This window comes from Echinops telfairi, unplaced genomic scaffold, assembly GCF_000313985.2.
Source record: "Echinops telfairi isolate 266 unplaced genomic scaffold, ASM31398v2 ScPeMD7_7469;HRSCAF=8507_1, whole genome shotgun sequence".
Classification (NCBI taxonomy): Eukaryota; Metazoa; Chordata; class Mammalia; order Afrosoricida; family Tenrecidae; genus Echinops; species Echinops telfairi.
In genome coordinates, this window is record NW_022111373.1 from 86,398,704 (window position 1) to 86,416,078 (window position 17,375).

At 39.8% G+C, this 17,375-nt stretch overlaps 1 protein-coding gene across 1 annotated transcript in view; it reads left to right on the forward strand.

The window, feature by feature from the left end:
• The window catches only part of ADAMTS6 (ADAM metallopeptidase with thrombospondin type 1 motif 6), a 311,582-nt gene that overhangs the window by 44,587 nt on the left and 249,620 nt on the right, over positions 1-17,375 (forward strand). The window lies entirely within an intron of this gene.

Below are 17,375 nucleotides of genomic sequence, written 5' to 3' on the forward strand. Positions count from 1 at the left end.
TTGAAGCTGAAGAATATTAAAGAAAGTTCACAAGAGCTGAAGTATGACCTTGAATAGATTCCATCTGAGTTTAGAGACCACCTCAGGGCAGATTTGACACACTGAACACTAATGAAAACCAGATGAATTGTGGGATGACATACAAAACATCATACATGAAGAAAGCAAAAATAGGAAAGAAAGAAAAGACCAAAATGGATGTCGAAAGAGATTCTGAAACTTATTTTCAATATACAGAAACAAAAGCTACTAGGAAAAATCATGAAATTAAAGAGCTGAATAGAAATTTTCCAAGGGTAGCCTGGGAAGACAAAATAAATATTATAATGATATGTGCAAAGACCCAGAATTAGAAAACCAAAAGGGAAGAGCACACTAGCATTGCTCAATCCAAAAGAACTAAAAAAAAAAAAAAAATTGGTGCCCTGGTTTACAATATTGAAAGTTTCTATAGGCAAAATATTGAATAATTCAGGATACATTAAAAGATGATTGCATAAATGCACAGAATCGTTTTCAAAAAGAATTGGTTGACATCCAAGCATTTCAAGAGGTAGCATACTCATAGGATCATGACCCAATGATATTGAAGGAACAAGTCTAAGATGCAGTGAGACATTGGTAGAAAACAAGTCTTCAGGAATTTACAGAAGTCAGATTAAAAAAAATCATATGTACATATTTTTATTTAGACCTCTATAAATGCTCTTTGTCTCCTATTTCTTTCCTCTATTTCCTTTTATTTTCCTCTTGTCCCACTATCATGTTTGGCCTTCATTCAGGTTTCAGTAATTCCTCTTGGCTACATTGCCCTTGATCAAGCCCCACCAGGCATCCTGTACTCTCCTCCCCATCAATTTTAGATCACTTGTTCCCTTGTCCCTGGGTTGTTTGACACCCCACTTCCTTTCACCTGCCTCCCTCTTTTCTGTGTCCCCTGGAACAATCGGTCCTGTTGTTCTCTACTCCGGAATGTTTATTCCACCTATCATACCTAGATAGACATGCAGAGACAATAATAAGCACAAAAAGAAGACAGAGCAAAACAAAACAACAAAACAAACCCCCCCTAAACAACAACAATAAAAAAACCAATGACAAAAAAAGGAAAGCTTATAAATGGTTCCAGGTCTCTTTGTTGACCTTTAGGAGTGTTTTCCTGTGGAGTCTGATGGGGTGCCACACCCTGGTCCCAAAGTCTCTGTTTGCTATTTCCCAGGGACTTCATTGCTTTGCTCCCCTTGCTCCTCTGTTGCAAGACCTTACTGTTTCACCCCAGTGTGGTGGGATCAGATCGGGCACAATTCCCGTACTTTGTCTCCAGTGTTGTCTCCCATCTAGTACATATATTTATATGTTAAGTACTAACGTAGCAGATGGACATCAGGCCTCTACTCTAGTACTCCCTCAATGCAAGAACACTGTGTTCTAATAACCTAGCATTCTGTTATGCTCACCTTCCCGATATGACTGCTGAAGACAAAATGGGTGCATAAGCAAATGTGGTGAAGAAAGCTGATGGTGGCCGCCTATCAAAAGATATAGCATCTGGGATCTTAAAGGTTAGAAGATAACCAAGCAGCCATCTAGCTGAGAAGCTACAAAGTTCACATGGAGAGGCACATTAGCCTGTGTGATCATGAGGTGTTGATGGTATCAGGTATTAGGCATCAAAGACCCAGAACAAAAAATTATATCAATGCGAATGAGGGGGAGGGCAGAGTGGAGACCCAAAGCCCTTCTGTAGACAATTGGACATCCGCTTACAGAAGGGTTACAAGGAAGAGACGAGCCAGTCAGAGTGCAGTACAGCCCCAACAAAAAACACAACTTTCCTCTAGTTCTTTAATGCTTCCTCTCCCCCACTATCATGACCCCAATTCTACCTTACAAATCTGGCTAGACCAGAGCAAGTATACTGGTATAGATAAGAGCTGGGAACACAGGGACTCAGGACAGATTGACCCGTCAGGACCAATAATGAGAGTAGCGATACCAGGAGGGTAAAGGAGGATTGGGGGGAGAAGGGGGAACTGATCACAATGATCTACATATAACCCCCTCCCTGGCGGACAGACAGCAGAAAAGTGGGTGTAGGGAGACATCTGTCAGTGTAAGAGATGAAAAAATATTATCAAGGGTTCACGAGGGAGGGTCTGGGATGGGTGAAAATGAGCTGATACCAAGGGCTCAGTAGAAAGAAAATGTTTTGAAAATGATGATGGAAGCACATGTACAAATGTGCTTGACACCATGGATGTATATATGGATTGTGATAAAAGCTGTATGGTCACCCAATAAAGTGATTAAAAAAAAAATCAGTGAAAACATTTAGCAAACTAATGAAGGGCATGTTTTGCTTTTTAATTTTTTGTATTGAATTGACTTTAGATTTGTGTGTTTGTCCACATATTTTTATTTTCTAAATAGACCATTTTGTGCCTTAGAGATTTAACCCTAATATCTATTTTATGCATTGCTATCTTAAAATAATTCTCAAATAAAAGTGTTCTCAGAATTTTAATTTCAAATTCAGCCATAATAGAAATGCCCCCACCACCCACTGTGCTCTTTCAGCAAAGTAAATATACAATTCCCTTAATCTATTACTGCAAAGGTTTTGATATAGTAAGATTGAGAGATTTAAAAAAAAATTATGCACCTGTTTTCCAGCATTCATTGATAATGTGATAGTTCTAAAATAATAAATTTGATTCAAAAGTCAATGAGTCTTTAAACAGCTGTTTGACTTCCCACCTAAAATTTCCCACTTACTTGCCTGTTCCATGCGTTTGGTAGCAGATATTTTGGAGAAAACCAAGTTTCTGCAGAGCTGTAATTTATTCCCTTTCCAAGCTCTCCACTTCCAGGAAGAATTCTCCTTGCTTGGTTGTCCTGAGGAGGACAGGGGTGGTGAATAGGAGGTGATGCTGGAGAAAGGAAAGGGAAGAAGAGAAGCCATAGGATAGAAAGCAAATTTGACCTCCTTGGCTTCATATTGCCTCAGTGAAACCTTCTGATGAGGTAATTCCTAGTGAACTACTTATTTCTTATAACTGCTGCCAATATTCCTTGTTTTTTTGTAATCAAATAATTTTTAATGATTATTCTTAATTTTTATTTTTTAAATTAGGAGTTAATGCATATGTCATGTCATTCCATAGTTTCATCATATCAATCAGTGTTGTACAATTGCTACCATAATCAGTTTCTAAACAGTCTTTTCCTTTCTGGACTCCTTGACATTTTCTCCCTTTCACCCCCTTCCCCCACTTCCCGCCACCGTCGCTGCTGCCACCACCACCACTGTACCCCTCACCCTTCAGAACCCTTCTTCGACTTGCTTTCCCCATAGGTTCATCAATCCTGGGTTTCATATCCCGAGAAACAGAAAAACATATAACACAAATTCAAGAGGGAAATCCCCAAGGACATAACACATCTGCGATAAACCCTAACATGAACACCCAAAACTCAAACAAATTAACCAAAAATACAGAAAATGTTAAACACCAGATCAGGTCCAGCGTGGATCAATGGGGGATGGGTTTTTAGTCTTGCTATTTGGGAAAGAACAAGTCAGTATGAATAGTCAACCCATGTTTGATCGCTTCTTTTAAAAATTGGCAGCTGTTAAAATGTAAGCGGAAGAGTCCATAAAGGAAAGTCCACAGTTGTCCGTGTGTGTTTTGTGGTTAAAGTTGGACGGGAATCCAAATAGATATGTACCTTCAAATCCATTGGTGCCATATTTTGGTTTTTATTTATTCTGTGATGATTTTCATCCTAATGTGAATTTCAGATTTGGTTTCACTGGAGTAAAAATACCCTTTCACTGCTCTTAATTATCCCCTTAAAAACGTAACCTCAACTTTAGCTGGAGTACCTTACCACTCAACTTCTGTTGGACTGTAAACCAGATGGCTAAAGTCATGCCCTAGAAATAGAAATGTTACATTCTCAGCCTCTGGAAATAGAAGCCGTGGTGAGGTAATCCTTATAAAAGTCTCTCTCTCTCTTTTTAAGTAAGAGATACTGAGAGGTAGATTTAGAATGTCTTTCCTTTGAAGGAAATGGATGCCTTACTTTGTTTACTATGATATAATAATAATGACATCTGTGTTCTTTTTGATGATGAATATGCCATTTCTCTTAAATATATTATCCCTGGCATAGTAAATCATATGATTTTCTGATTCACAATGGCCAATACCGGTACATTTCTGCTGTCTAACACCTAGGAGATTGATTGATCTTAATGTTTTCTATTTTGTTTTTGATGACTTCCAATTTTCCAAGATTTACTTGGTACAATCCAATTTCCTATTATCAATGGACATTTTCAGCAATTTCATCTCATTATGAGTCATGCCCCATCCTCAGATGAAGACCCCAAAGGGCTGCTCCCGCAGGCTTTGCTCAATCCGTGTTGTTATGGTTGCGAAGGCAGCTCTTCCTCGGTTATATTTTGAGCTCCTTCCAACCTAAGGAGCTCATCTTCTGGAACGATCGCTGAGGATGTTCTGCTTCTGTACACAAAGGTCTTCAGTATCTGACAGCGTTGTAATGCTATTCAAAGGGTTTTCAGGGGCGAATTCCTCAGAAGTGGACAGCTTCTTCATAGTCAGTTCTTAGTCTGGAAGCTCCACTGAAAACTGTTCACGTTGGGCGACCCCGCTGGTATTTGAAATACCAGTGACATAGCTTCCAGCATCATAGCAACACACAAGCCAAACACACTGTGGCAAGCCGACAGACAGGTGGTGGTGAAGAACAATCATATTCACTAAATTTCCAACTTTATATTTAAGAACCTTTTGTTTCAATTCCAAATTGTTACTGCTCCGTTGGGTCTTGCTGCTAGCAATGACTTTGCTGTAACTGGGAGCCTTCATGCACTTCAAGGTACTATATTTGAATGATTTTTAAACAGAGATGACACTGTGTAACACTCAAGAAATGTGTGATACATGAGGTTGGATATTGCTTATGAATTAGAGCATATACTTTTTATATGTTACATGTCTTAGTTGGAAATTATTTAACAATAATTACTACTGTCCAGCAAAACAGACATTTATTATGACTAGCAAGACAGATGTATTACAGGTTATACATGTATTAAACCATTATTTACCTGGCAGCAAGATCTCTGTGTATACAACAGACATGTCATACATGTGTTGTGTGCAGGAAGCCTTTGTGTTTTCTACATCCCATTTTCCAATCAGAATATCTGAACTCTGTCCTAACTTAGTGGGACCAGGGATGGATATGTGGTCAATTGTTTCCCAAATGGACATTGGGCAGTGCATGACTGTATTCTGATTTGATATATACTTTGTTAAGGTATTACTTACACTCCTCACTTACTGACTATTTAATTACCTGACATTTCACATTTACAATGAAAAATCTACTATCCAATCATTGTACTCATAATGATGTATATGTCAGGTAACAAATCCGTTCCAGGAGAGATTAACACTGACTGTGATGGTGACATTTATCTGTTAACTGGCTAGGCTTTATTCTCAGTGATTTAGCAGTGTGTTTCCAGCTTTTACATTCCAGTCTCCTGTAATTATTAATCTTGATTGCATGTTTTATTCATTTAGACTGAAGAAGTTGGTGGAACTCCTCCATTTTTCATCACTGGCTTAATAGTTGGTTCATCCATTTGATTAATAGTTGTACTATGTGGATTTCCTTGTGAGTGTACAGATGTTATCTAATCACAGACAACATGGCCCTTTAGATCTCGTGATGTTCTTTTTTATGATGAATGCAACACCATTCCCCTTGAATTTGTCTTTCTTGGCATAGTAATCTATATGGTTGTTTAATTCAAAATAGCCAATGCCAGTCCATTGCAATTCACTAAGGCCTACGTTTTCCATCTATATGCATTCTACTTAATGTTTGACAATTTCCGACTTTCCTAGATTCATCCTTCAGACTTTCTACTCATTAATACACATTCTGAGTATTAATTAATGTATATTCCTGGTCATTGGATGCAATTTATATTCACGCACATCTACATATGTATGTTATAAAACACAAATATGTAAGTATACATATATGTATATGTATGTGTTTACATATGTATTCTCCTGAAGGCAGAGTATTTGATATTTTAGTACATACACGTTTAGTATGTATGTCCTAAGGAGATTTAGCACACATCCTAAAGATAAGTGCAGTTGGCAGTGATTCATCAACTAGGTTGGACCTATGGTGAGATTTGTAGCTGTTGGAGTGGAAGTTGGGAATTTGGATAGAGGAGCACAGGAGTGCTTGAGAGCATGATGAGTCGGGGTAGGTGTGTGTGGCGGTGGGGACAGGAAGGAACTGGTGGCTATCGATAGGAAACGTGTCTTACAATCCAGTAGTTGTGTAGGTTTGTTTCTTAGCTCATGATCAAGACATTATCCACCCTGTGACTTTTACCTGTTTCTTTTTCTGATCTTGCATGTTTTACTAAGATAAGAGCTCCTCTCCCATCTCAATTTCTGACGAGAATTATTAAAATAGTTTGATAGATGCATCAAAACCAGGGTTTGAACTAGAAATGACATCATCTGGAATGTTTATTCACTTTCCAAAATAAAGACAGAATGTTTTTTAGAATTCTAAAAAAAAAAAAAAAAAGAATTCTAGTTTGCTTTCTAGTGATAATTAGCTAGCTCATCTCATTTTCTTTCTTGGCAGATTCTAGAGGGACATGAATACTCAGATTAAACTCCTTTGGCATGTTATCTTGATTGTATTTATTTGCCTTTTTTTTTTTTTTTTTAAAGCTCCGAAGTGCTATTTCAGTGATGGCCCTTGGGGGCAAGTGCATTGAGGCCTGTGCTGGTGTGGCTTGAAGCCAGTGACGTGTTTGTGACATATTTGCCTGTCTTCAGACATATAGTTGTCATGATTCCTGTCCGTGTGCTACTGTTATGATGGTGCCTGTTCGCATAGTGCTACTTGCTGTTGAGCTGTCCAAATGGAAGAGGTGTGGTTTCTTTCTCCCATCAGCTGGGAAGTATTTTTTAGTGTATCTTTTCAATGTTGAAAAGCGACCAGGGATTTACAGTAGAAGTACAGAAGCTTTAAAATATTAACAGCCCATTAAGAACAGGATATGGTTCATGAGGTTTAATGGGAAGTTGTTAAAAGGAGATGGAACTATGCCAATGGTTGAGGAGGAGTGATTAGACGCAAAGGCCTGGACAGAGGGGAAAAAGAAAAAGTCCCCCCCCCCTTCCTTATAAATAACATTCAATGTTTGGGTACACTAAGCAACACAAAACAAGAACAAGAAAATCTTTTCTGTTCTGATAAACAGTACTTGGAGCGCAATGAGAATTCCATTTGGAGCATATGTTAACTTTCCCTTTCCGTGGCTCTCCAGCAGTGAGTGCTGTGTTAAAAAAAATTTTTCCTGTGGATTTGAAATGCTTGGCATTCATTAAATCAAATCTTAAAGGACTTTGAAATAGCACCTACTTTGTTCAACGTTTAAAAAATTACAAGACTCCTGAGACTAGTGCTTGGAATAGCCTTTAGTGATTATCCAGAGTATAATAAAAATACAAGTGTTTCAGAGCAGGATATTTTAAGAGTAAAAGAGTTTAATACTAAGAGCATACTATTTCAGATACACCTGTGTTTGGGTTCCTGGGACAGAGACACACAGTACACCCCACATGGCCATTGATAATTCTTAGTCTAATATATCATCAGTGTTCCTTGCACAAGGAGCTCAGTGGTTCAGTTTTTGAGTGCAAACTGGAAAGGCTGGCAGGTGAAACCCACCAGCCAGTGAGTTGGCAAAAGGTTTTTTACTATGACAGTTGGTTTCTAGGGTTGCTATAAAAATGGGAATGAACAAGATAGGAATGGGGTGGATTTTTGTTTGGTTGCATGCATACCTTAGGTCTTGACTCCCAGGTCATGGTGGTAGGCCAACTTTTTGGCTTCTTTGAATTAAATTCCTCCCTGGTCTTACCCAGTTCTGTACTCCTGAGCAATGTATGTAACTTCATGTGTCTCCATTTGCTCTATAAAATGAGGCTCTGCTGATTTCTAAGACGAAATGAAATCATGTACATGAAAACTCTTTGTAGATTATTAAGTTGTCATATAGCATGTCACACATTATAATTAGACTAAAACCCAAACCAAACCCATTGTCTTTGAGCGGGTTTGGCCTCAGAGAGCCCCTATCAGGATAGGTAGATCCAAAGCTAAGACTCTGGAACTTTGTAGCGAGGCCTGATAATGGCGAAAATTTGCAACTCTATTTGATGTTGGGAACTGTTCGCAGTAGAGCAAAGTCAGCTTTACCATGTCCGTTTCTTGATTTTTCTGCTTTGAGTTCTACATTAGACTGTATTATTTAATAGAATTTGAAAGGAACTTCTTAGAGTCCTTTGGAAATTTGAACGAGAACGACAGTGAACATTCCGCCTGATTTTCGCACCTTTGTTCCTTACTGAGCCGTCCTTTGCAGCGCGGTCAATGGCAGCATTCATTCTTAACTGTTTGAAAGGTTGGCATATACTAGTGCTCTGTTGCTGCATCACAAATCGTTCCAGTACATATTGATTGAAGCAGCCATCATTTTATTATCTCCTATAGTTTTTCTGGGTTCCACCTCTGATCATGAACGCAGGTGAAGTTAGTCTGTGGCTAGCGCTGGTGGCTGGCCATACGGATCTTCATCTCATCAGGGGTTTCTCCATGTGGAACAGGTTGGCCTTTTTCACAGCATGCTGGTGTCAAGGCAATAAGATTGGTTACAGGGTGGCTGCAACACTGAATGTCCCAAGATTAAAATAACAGAAAGAAAGGTATATTACCTTTTAGGACATGATCTGTGAAGTAACAAACCTATCAAGATTTAAAGGGAGGACATACAAACCCCACCTCTTTAGGGGAGGAATAGCAAAGTATCTGGGATGTGCTCGTCTTTGGAGAAAACAATCTACTCCCAAAGTGATGATTCCATCTGTCATTGTATATACGTGCCTAGCTCTCGCACCCTGTTAATCTGACCTCTCTAGGTCCGCATTATGGGGTCATTTATTCTCCCTTTTATTTTGCAACTATATAGTTTTTCGTCTACCCATGAATGTGGAAGAAATAAAGGCTAACTAAAAATAACAGGGCTATAATATATATGCTCACAAGGTCTGCAGTTCAAAACCACCAGCTGCTTTGTGAGAAAGACGAGGCTTTCTACTCCCATAAAGAATTACAGTCTCAGAAACCTACAGGGAAGATCTACTCTGTCCGACAGGGTCACTAGGAGTTAGAGTTGATTCAATGGCAGTGACAATATATAAACATTTACATATATTTTCCATTTTATGTATTAAACCAAAATCTGCGTCACTTTGGGAAGATTGTTTGAAAAACATAATGGAATGAACCTCTAAATTTTTGGGAGGGCATTTACTTAAGAAAAGGTGTGTTTCTAAACATTGGTTTGGAAAGTGCTTATTAAATGTATGCATTGCCACTGATTTTTGGCAAAACTCCGGAAACGCTTGCTTGGAAATACACTTGTCCTCTGACAGGTCCTGAGATATTTATTCTCATTTACCACGGCACTTTGGGGCATCCTTCTCTTGGCAGGCTTATCACTTTTCACACTATATTATAGTTTTGTGCATGTCATCTTCCTAACACATTGTCATCTCCATCTGGGTGGTATTTGTTGTTGATTCATTACTAGTATATTTTATTTATTATTATTTAAAAATAATTTCATCGGGGGCTCTTACAGCTCTTATAACATTCCATACATCAAGTGTATCAAGAATATTTGTACATATGTTGCCATCATCATTTTTTAAACATTTACTTTCTATTTTGAGCCCTTGGTGTCAGCTCCTCTTCTCCCCCCACTCTCGTGACCCCTTGATAAATTATAAATTATTATTGTTTTCGTATCTTATACTGACTGGTGTCTCTCTATGGATATTTTTGAATGATTAGATGAAGACTTTATGTTCGTTCATGAGCCCTTGGGAAAATAACTTAAATGTCCAGGGAACTGACACTGGATATGGTTAGCATTCCCGTATAACCAGTGGCTGGTGTCTACAGGTGGGCAGTGACAGTTCTTCAAAATTAAAGAACATTAGTTATTGTCACATTTTCTAAGCATTAAGGGAATAATTGGATAATTTAATCCTTTTAAATGAGCTTGCTCCTACTCTTTTCTGCTTCTAAGTTCTAAGTTTTGTCAAGTGGGTCTCTGTATGAGAGATTCTTAAATTTGTGAAGATCAGTCTGGATGATTGAATGTCCCATTACATCTCAAGTTTTTCAGTTGCTAATTCAGCTCTTTGGAGGTAGGTCTTGATGGGAAAATTATGAATATATGCAATTATATGCAATTACCATTTCCATAGCTAGTATGTATGTAAACATGCACATAATATCCTTACATTGGGAAGTGTCCAGGAAGGGATCACGTTTGTTAAATGAATACAACTTAAATAAAAGAATGTACTCATTTAGAAATATAATTTGAAATGGCAAATTTTCTGGTAAACTGCTTTAAACTATTTTGAAAGTTTCAATTTTCTGTATGTTCAGGAGATAAAATGTTTTAAGTCAAAAGAGTAGAAAAGAAGATTTTTTAAAAATCTCACTATGTGTTCCAGTGTACATCCTCTGGTCTAGCCAGATTTGTAAGGTAGAATTGGGATCATGATAGTCGGGGGATGGGGGTGTGGGAGGAAGCATTTAGGAACTAGAGGAAAGTTGTTTGTTTCATCGTTGCTACACTGCACCCTGACTGGCTCATCTCCTCCCTGCAATCCTCCTTTAAAGGGATGTCCAGTTGCCTACAGATGGGTCTTGGGTCCCCAATCTGCACTCCCCACCATTCACAATGATTTGATTTTTTGTGCTTTGATGCCTGATACCTGATCCCTTTGACACCTCGTGATCACACAGGCTGGTGTGCTTCTTCCATGTGGGCTAATTTGCTTCACTGCTGGATGGCTGCTTGTTTATCTTCAAGCCTTTAAGGCTCTAGATGCTATATCTTTTGATAGCTGGGCACCATCTGCTCTCTTCACTACATTTGCTTATGCACCAATCATGTCTGGAAGGTGAATATTAAAGAGTGCTAGCCTACTAGAACAAAGTGTTCTTGTGTTTAGGGAGGCCTTGAGTAGAGGTCCCAAGACCATCTGCTATCTTAATATTTAACATATAAATATATTTACATTGGTCTCTATCCCTTTCATTATAAATTAGTGTATTTATACATATACATATATATATGCCTGTGGCTATACCTCTATAAATAGCTTTTGCCTCCTATTTCTTTCCTCTATTTCCTTTCACCTTCTTCCTATCCCACTATCATGCTCACCCTCCATTCGACTCTCAGTAGTTCCTATTGGATACATTTATCAAACCCCACTAGGCATTATATATACACCCTGCTCACCATCAGTTTTAGATTTGTGTGTGTGTTTTGATACATGTTTATTCGGGGGGTGAGGAGGGGACGGGAAAGCAGCAGAATGCAGGGCAAAGACCAACCATGGTCATGGCTTCAAGTGGTGATACAGAAGCACCCAGCAGACACTCCACTGGGAAAAGCTAACATGCTGAGGAGGAGGAAGAAGAAAATGACAGAGAGGATGCCCTTCCAGATGTTGTCTTCTGGGCCAGAAACATCCCTGGTGAAGGCGAAGTACATGAGGCAGACGGTGGTAAAGCTGAGCAGAGTGATGGTGTGCGGTCGGTAGAAGAAGTCGATGGTAATGTCCTCCACTTGCTGCTCGTTGATCATCCGCAAGTGCATCTTGTAGTTCACATCATCTTTGTTCAGCGTTCTGCTCCCCACGCTGGTCGCCATGGCCGCCTCCCCGTCCTGCGGCGGTGGTGACAGCCCCAGCCTGGAGAGAAAGAAGCCGCAGTGGAGAAGCAGCCGGTGGTGACGCGGGAACTGGCCAGTTTTAAATTTCTGGTGGTTCCTTTATCCCTGAGTTTGTTGGCTCCTCATTCCCCCACCCTGCCCCTCCTCTCCCATGTTCCTCCAGAACCATCGGTCCCTTCATCTCAGGTTTGTTCGTCCTGCCTATCTTATATAGATAGAGAGCAAAACAAAAACAAACAAACAAACAAACAAACAAATGAAACAAAAAACAAAACAAGAAAAAAAAAAACCCTCAACCAATAGCTATTTCCAGGTCTGTCTGCTGACTCTTATGTACGCTTTCTGATCAAGTCTGATGAGGTGCCAAACCCTGTCCCCCAAGTCAGAATTTTCAGGATTCCTCCGGGACTTGGTTACTTTGATTCTCTTGCTGTGCTGTTGCACTCGCTTTGCCCCCCTGTGCATGGGGCAGACTGGCCTCACTTTCAGGACAGCCCCCCGGAGTGTTACGGGTCTTGAGGGAATGTCATGTCTCTTGGTGGGACCAGCCCTGCAGTCCCCTCTTAGCAGGGATGTCATCCCGGGGCTTGGTGGGCCATGATGAGGTCCACGCTCTCTCTTCTTCTTCCTCTTAGTTCGCTCCCTTGTGGTCTGGACAGACCTGCCTCTCTCCCTGGGTTATATCTGCAGTGCTGTCCGCTGTATTCCTTCTTTGGGGGAGGGGTCAACAGAGCTAGGCTTGGGCTTGGCCCCACCTTCTTCTCTGTTAGTTCGCTGCTCCATGACTGGAATTTTTCTTTTCTAACTGAGATGTATAAAGACAAACCCTATTTCCAATTAGGATTTTATCTATAAATACAAGGGCCAGGAATTCAACATATATTTTGGGGATGGGGAGGAAACAAATTCATGTCTTAGATATTTATCAAAAATAATTTACATTTTCAATTACCTGGCCATTGTTTAATGAGTTCTCTATCATTTCAAAATCTGGTGAAATTAGCCAGGCTGTGGAAGTATTCCACTTCAATGGACACTGAAGAATTACACAACTACATGCAATACCTGACCATAGATAGAATGTTATATTGAAGGATGGAAAAAGAAGTACTACCAGGGACAAAATTGGCAAAGGGATGGTAAATTAAAGTATTTTAAAAACGTACATTTATTCAGATAATACCTTCTGTGTTATATGACATATTATCTGTACGTGAATTTCTTAGGAACAATGAACTGAAATATTAAAGGTAAAGGCTATTCTGTAGGTACCTTTACATGGTTCTGACAAAAAATTACGCTTGTGTGTTTTTGTCTGTTGGTAGAGCAAGTAAAACAGCTGGCAAATAATACAGCACATTGAGTGAAACACTAGCAGTAGGTCAGGCTGAGTAAAAGGTATATAGTTTTCTGTAAATTTGAAATGATTTCTTAATAAGATTAAGTAAAAGGACCTAATAGAACCTATTTGATAACATTTTTAAAAAGTCAAAAAACTTCTCAAGGCATAATTCAATAAACAAGTAGGAAATCCATTACTCTGAGACTTTTGAAACGATGTTACATAACGGAAACAAGCAAGGTTCTTTGGGGGCATCAGTAACATAATGTAGTTATCTCTAATGTCTATGGTTATTTTTTGTCTGATATTTTGGTACTGGTGTAACCAAAGGTGTGAAGAAAAGAAAGATGGTTGTAATGAGGTGAAAGCAGAAATAGGAGAAAATATATTGATGATGTCTTAACTGATTGTATTATTTTAGTATATTCAGGTGTACAAGTTAAAAAAAAGGGACCAGATTATTGTCCTTACTTTTATAATATATGCATGATTAGAGAAGAACTTGCATCCATAATTTCCAGTTACCTGAATGACAGTAATTTGTACTCTACTCATGAATCAAGTAGCCTGACCTTTGGTAGTCTTATCAACCATTTATATCTTGTTTTTCTAAATTCATTTTTCTACTGCTCTGCACTTCTGTCATTAGATTTATTAACTCTCTTATCTCTGCTGCTCTTTGCCAGCTCACTGAACTCTTTGGTAGTGTATTCCACCAATGCTCTTCTTATTTATTTTCTCCTCTTTTTGTCTTTGGCCCTGTGATAAATTTTCCTCTTAAAATGGTTAGCTAAGCAAGTCATAACTCCAGGTTAAATTCCCCTTTCTCTAGACCTGGTCTATATTGAAATTTATCATATCTCTGTGGCTTTTTGGTATTAATTTTCTGTACCAAACCCTTTGTATAAGGAAATAGGCTATAAAAATATGACTAAGACTAATAGTTTGTTTTCAATGACCGACTTACCATTGCTACAAGACTAAGTCAAAATGTATTGTGAGAAAAATAGAACCATTTATGAAACAAAAATACCAAGATGCTAAAACTATTGTTTTCGGATAAATCCTCCAGCTAGGCATACAGACTTCTGAAAGCCGGCTTCTCATCATTGTACTCCTTCTCTGAAAATTGCTTCACGCTTTGGCTTTTGCCATGTCAACATGGCAGTGTTGTCATCCATGAGGACTCAGGTTGTGTTCCTTTTCAATGTTCTTTGAGTGCGGAAGCTGAAGGAAATCTGAAGGCAGAAGATCAGGATGGTAGGCGAGTTGGGGTAGGGCTTCTCAGTGAAATTCCCGAGAGTAGTTCTTTCCACCCTGGAAAAATGAGCAGGTGCACGGTTGTGATGGGAAAAAAATCCCCCCAAAACCCTTATCACAACTTTCCTGACTTTTTCTCACCAGTGTCGCTTCCCATTGAATAACATCTTCTTCCTAATAAATCCCCTGGATTATCCTGTGTCCTTTCAGAAAATGATCCTTTTAGAATCTCCAAAAACGAACCATCTGAGCTTGATGTTACCTAGAAGATACCTTGGGAAACTTAGTTTCAGTTAAATAGTTTTTCCCTCGAACTCTCTTATCCAAACTAAGCATCCACGCATGTCACAGAGACATGCTTAAACACGTTTTCTTTGGAATACACATACTGGATTCCTAAGCGTACTTTCGACTTATTCTTGTACTTTCAGGATTATTTGAGGAGGCTGTTCGAGAGGATGTAAGAAGCCCTAGTAGTGTAGTGATTCAGAGTTGGGCTACTAAACGCAAGGTCCACAGTTTGAAACCACCATGAGAGAAAGACTGGGCTTTATATGATCATAAAGTTGCAGTCTCAGAAACTCACAGAGGCAGCTCTGTACTGTCCTATAAGGCCACTATAAGTCGGCATCCACTCAATAGCAGTGAGTGAATGAGACTTACTATGTAATGTACTGAGTGACCAGTTAAAAAACTACATGGAAAAATTCCATTCCCTTTTAACTTAAATTTTCCATGACGTTTTTGAAGCCCTCTTGTATTAGTTCTAATTACTTCTGCTTCCAAGGAACTTAATGATCCTGAAATTTGAGAACTTAAAAAAAGATCATTTTATTGGGGGCTCATACAACTCATCACAATCCCTACATCTATCCATTGTGTCAAGCACATCTGTTGCCATCATCATTCTCAAAACATTTGCTTTCTACTTGAGCCCTTGGTATCAGCTCCTTATTTTCCCCCTTCCCTCTCTCGCCCTCCCTCCCTCATGAACCCTTGATAATTTAGAAATTTTTTTTTTTCATGTCTCACACTGTCTGATGTCTCCCTTCACCCACTTTTCTGTTTTCCGTTCCCCAGGGATGGGGTTATATGTAGATCATTGTGATTGGTTCCCCCTTTCTCCCTCACCTTCCCCTTCCCTTCCTGGTATCGCTAATCTCATTACTGGTCCTGAGGGGTTTCTCTGTCCTGGATTCCTGTCTTTCCAACTCTTATCTGTACCAGAGTACATCCTCTGGTCTAGCTGTATTTGTAAGGCAGAATTGGGGTCATGATAGTGGGTGGGGAGGAAGCCTTGAAGAACTAGAGGAAAGTTCTATGTTTCACTGGTGCTACACTGCACCCTGAAAGGCTCATCTCCTCCCCCTGACCTTCTGTAAGGGGATGTCCAGTTGCCTACAGATGGGCTTTGGGTCTCCACTCCACACTCCCCCTCATTCACAATGATATGATTTCTTGTTCTGGGTCTTCGATACCTGATACCTGATCCCATTGGCACCTCATGATTACACAGGCTGGTGTGGTTCCTCCATGTGAGTTTTGTTGCTTCTCAGATAGATGGCTGCTTGTTTACCTTCAAGCCTTTAAGACCCCAGATGTTATATCTTTTGATAGCCGAGCACCATCAGCTTTCTTCACCACATTTGCTTATGCACCCGCTTTGTCTTCAACGATCATGTCGGGAAGGTGAGCATCATGGTGTGCCAGTTTAATAGAACAAAGTGTTTTTGCATTGGGGGAGTACTTCAGTAGAGGCTCAATGTCCATCTGCTACCTTAATATTAAACCTATAAATATACACACATAAATCTATTTCCCCATCGGGACATGCCTGTATTTAGACCTCTGTAAATGCCCTTTGCCTCCTAGCTCTTTTCTCTCTTTCCTTTTACTTTCCTCTTTTCCCACTATCATGTTCATCCTTCATTTGGGTTTTAGTAATTCCTCTTGGTTACATTGCCCTTGATCAAGCCCTACCAGATCTCCTACACTCACCTCGCCATAATTTTGAATCACTTGTTGTTCCCTTGTCCCTGGGTTTGTTAAGATCCACTTTATTTCCCCTGCCTCTCCTTCTCCTATGTGCCCCCCAGAACCCTTGATCCCATTTTCTCCTCCAGCTTGTTTATCCTGCCTATCTTATCTAGATAGACATGCAGTGATAATACTATGCACTGAAATCAAGACAGAGCAGAGCAAAGCAACAAAAGAAAACAACAACAACAACAACAAACCCAACAACAACAAAAAGAAAAGCTTGTAAATAGTTCAAGGTCTGTTTGTTGAGCTTTAGGAGTGTTTTTCATTCAAGTCTGTTCGGGCACCATGACCTGGCCTCAAAGTCTATTTTTGGTATTCCCTGGGGACTTCGTTGCTCTGTTCCCCTTGCTGTTCTGTCGCACACCCTTAGTGTTTCCCCCAGTGTGGTGGGGTCAGATCGGGTGTGATTCTCACACTGTGTCTTCAGTGTTGTCCCCCGTAGCACTATGGGTCAGCAAGGGACGTCATATCTCATAGTGGGGCCAGCCCTATGGTCCTCTCTGTGTGTTGGCTGCTCTGAGCAGGAATATTGTCCTCAGGGCTTGGTGGGCCAGGATGTGTTTCACTTTCTCATCTTCTCCCTTCATTTGCTCCTGTGTGCTCTGATCAGACATGTCTCTCTCCCTGAGCTGTAGCTTCAGGGCCATCCTCTGAAGTGAATTCTTCTGCCGGGAGTGGGGGCTGTCCATTTAGTTGGGATTGGGGCCGGCCCCTCAGACCACACTTAGAGAACTTTCTAGAGCAGTGGTTCTCAACCTAATGCTGCAACCCTTTCATACAGTTCCTCATGTTGTGGTGGCCCCAACCATAAATTATTTTCGTTGCTAC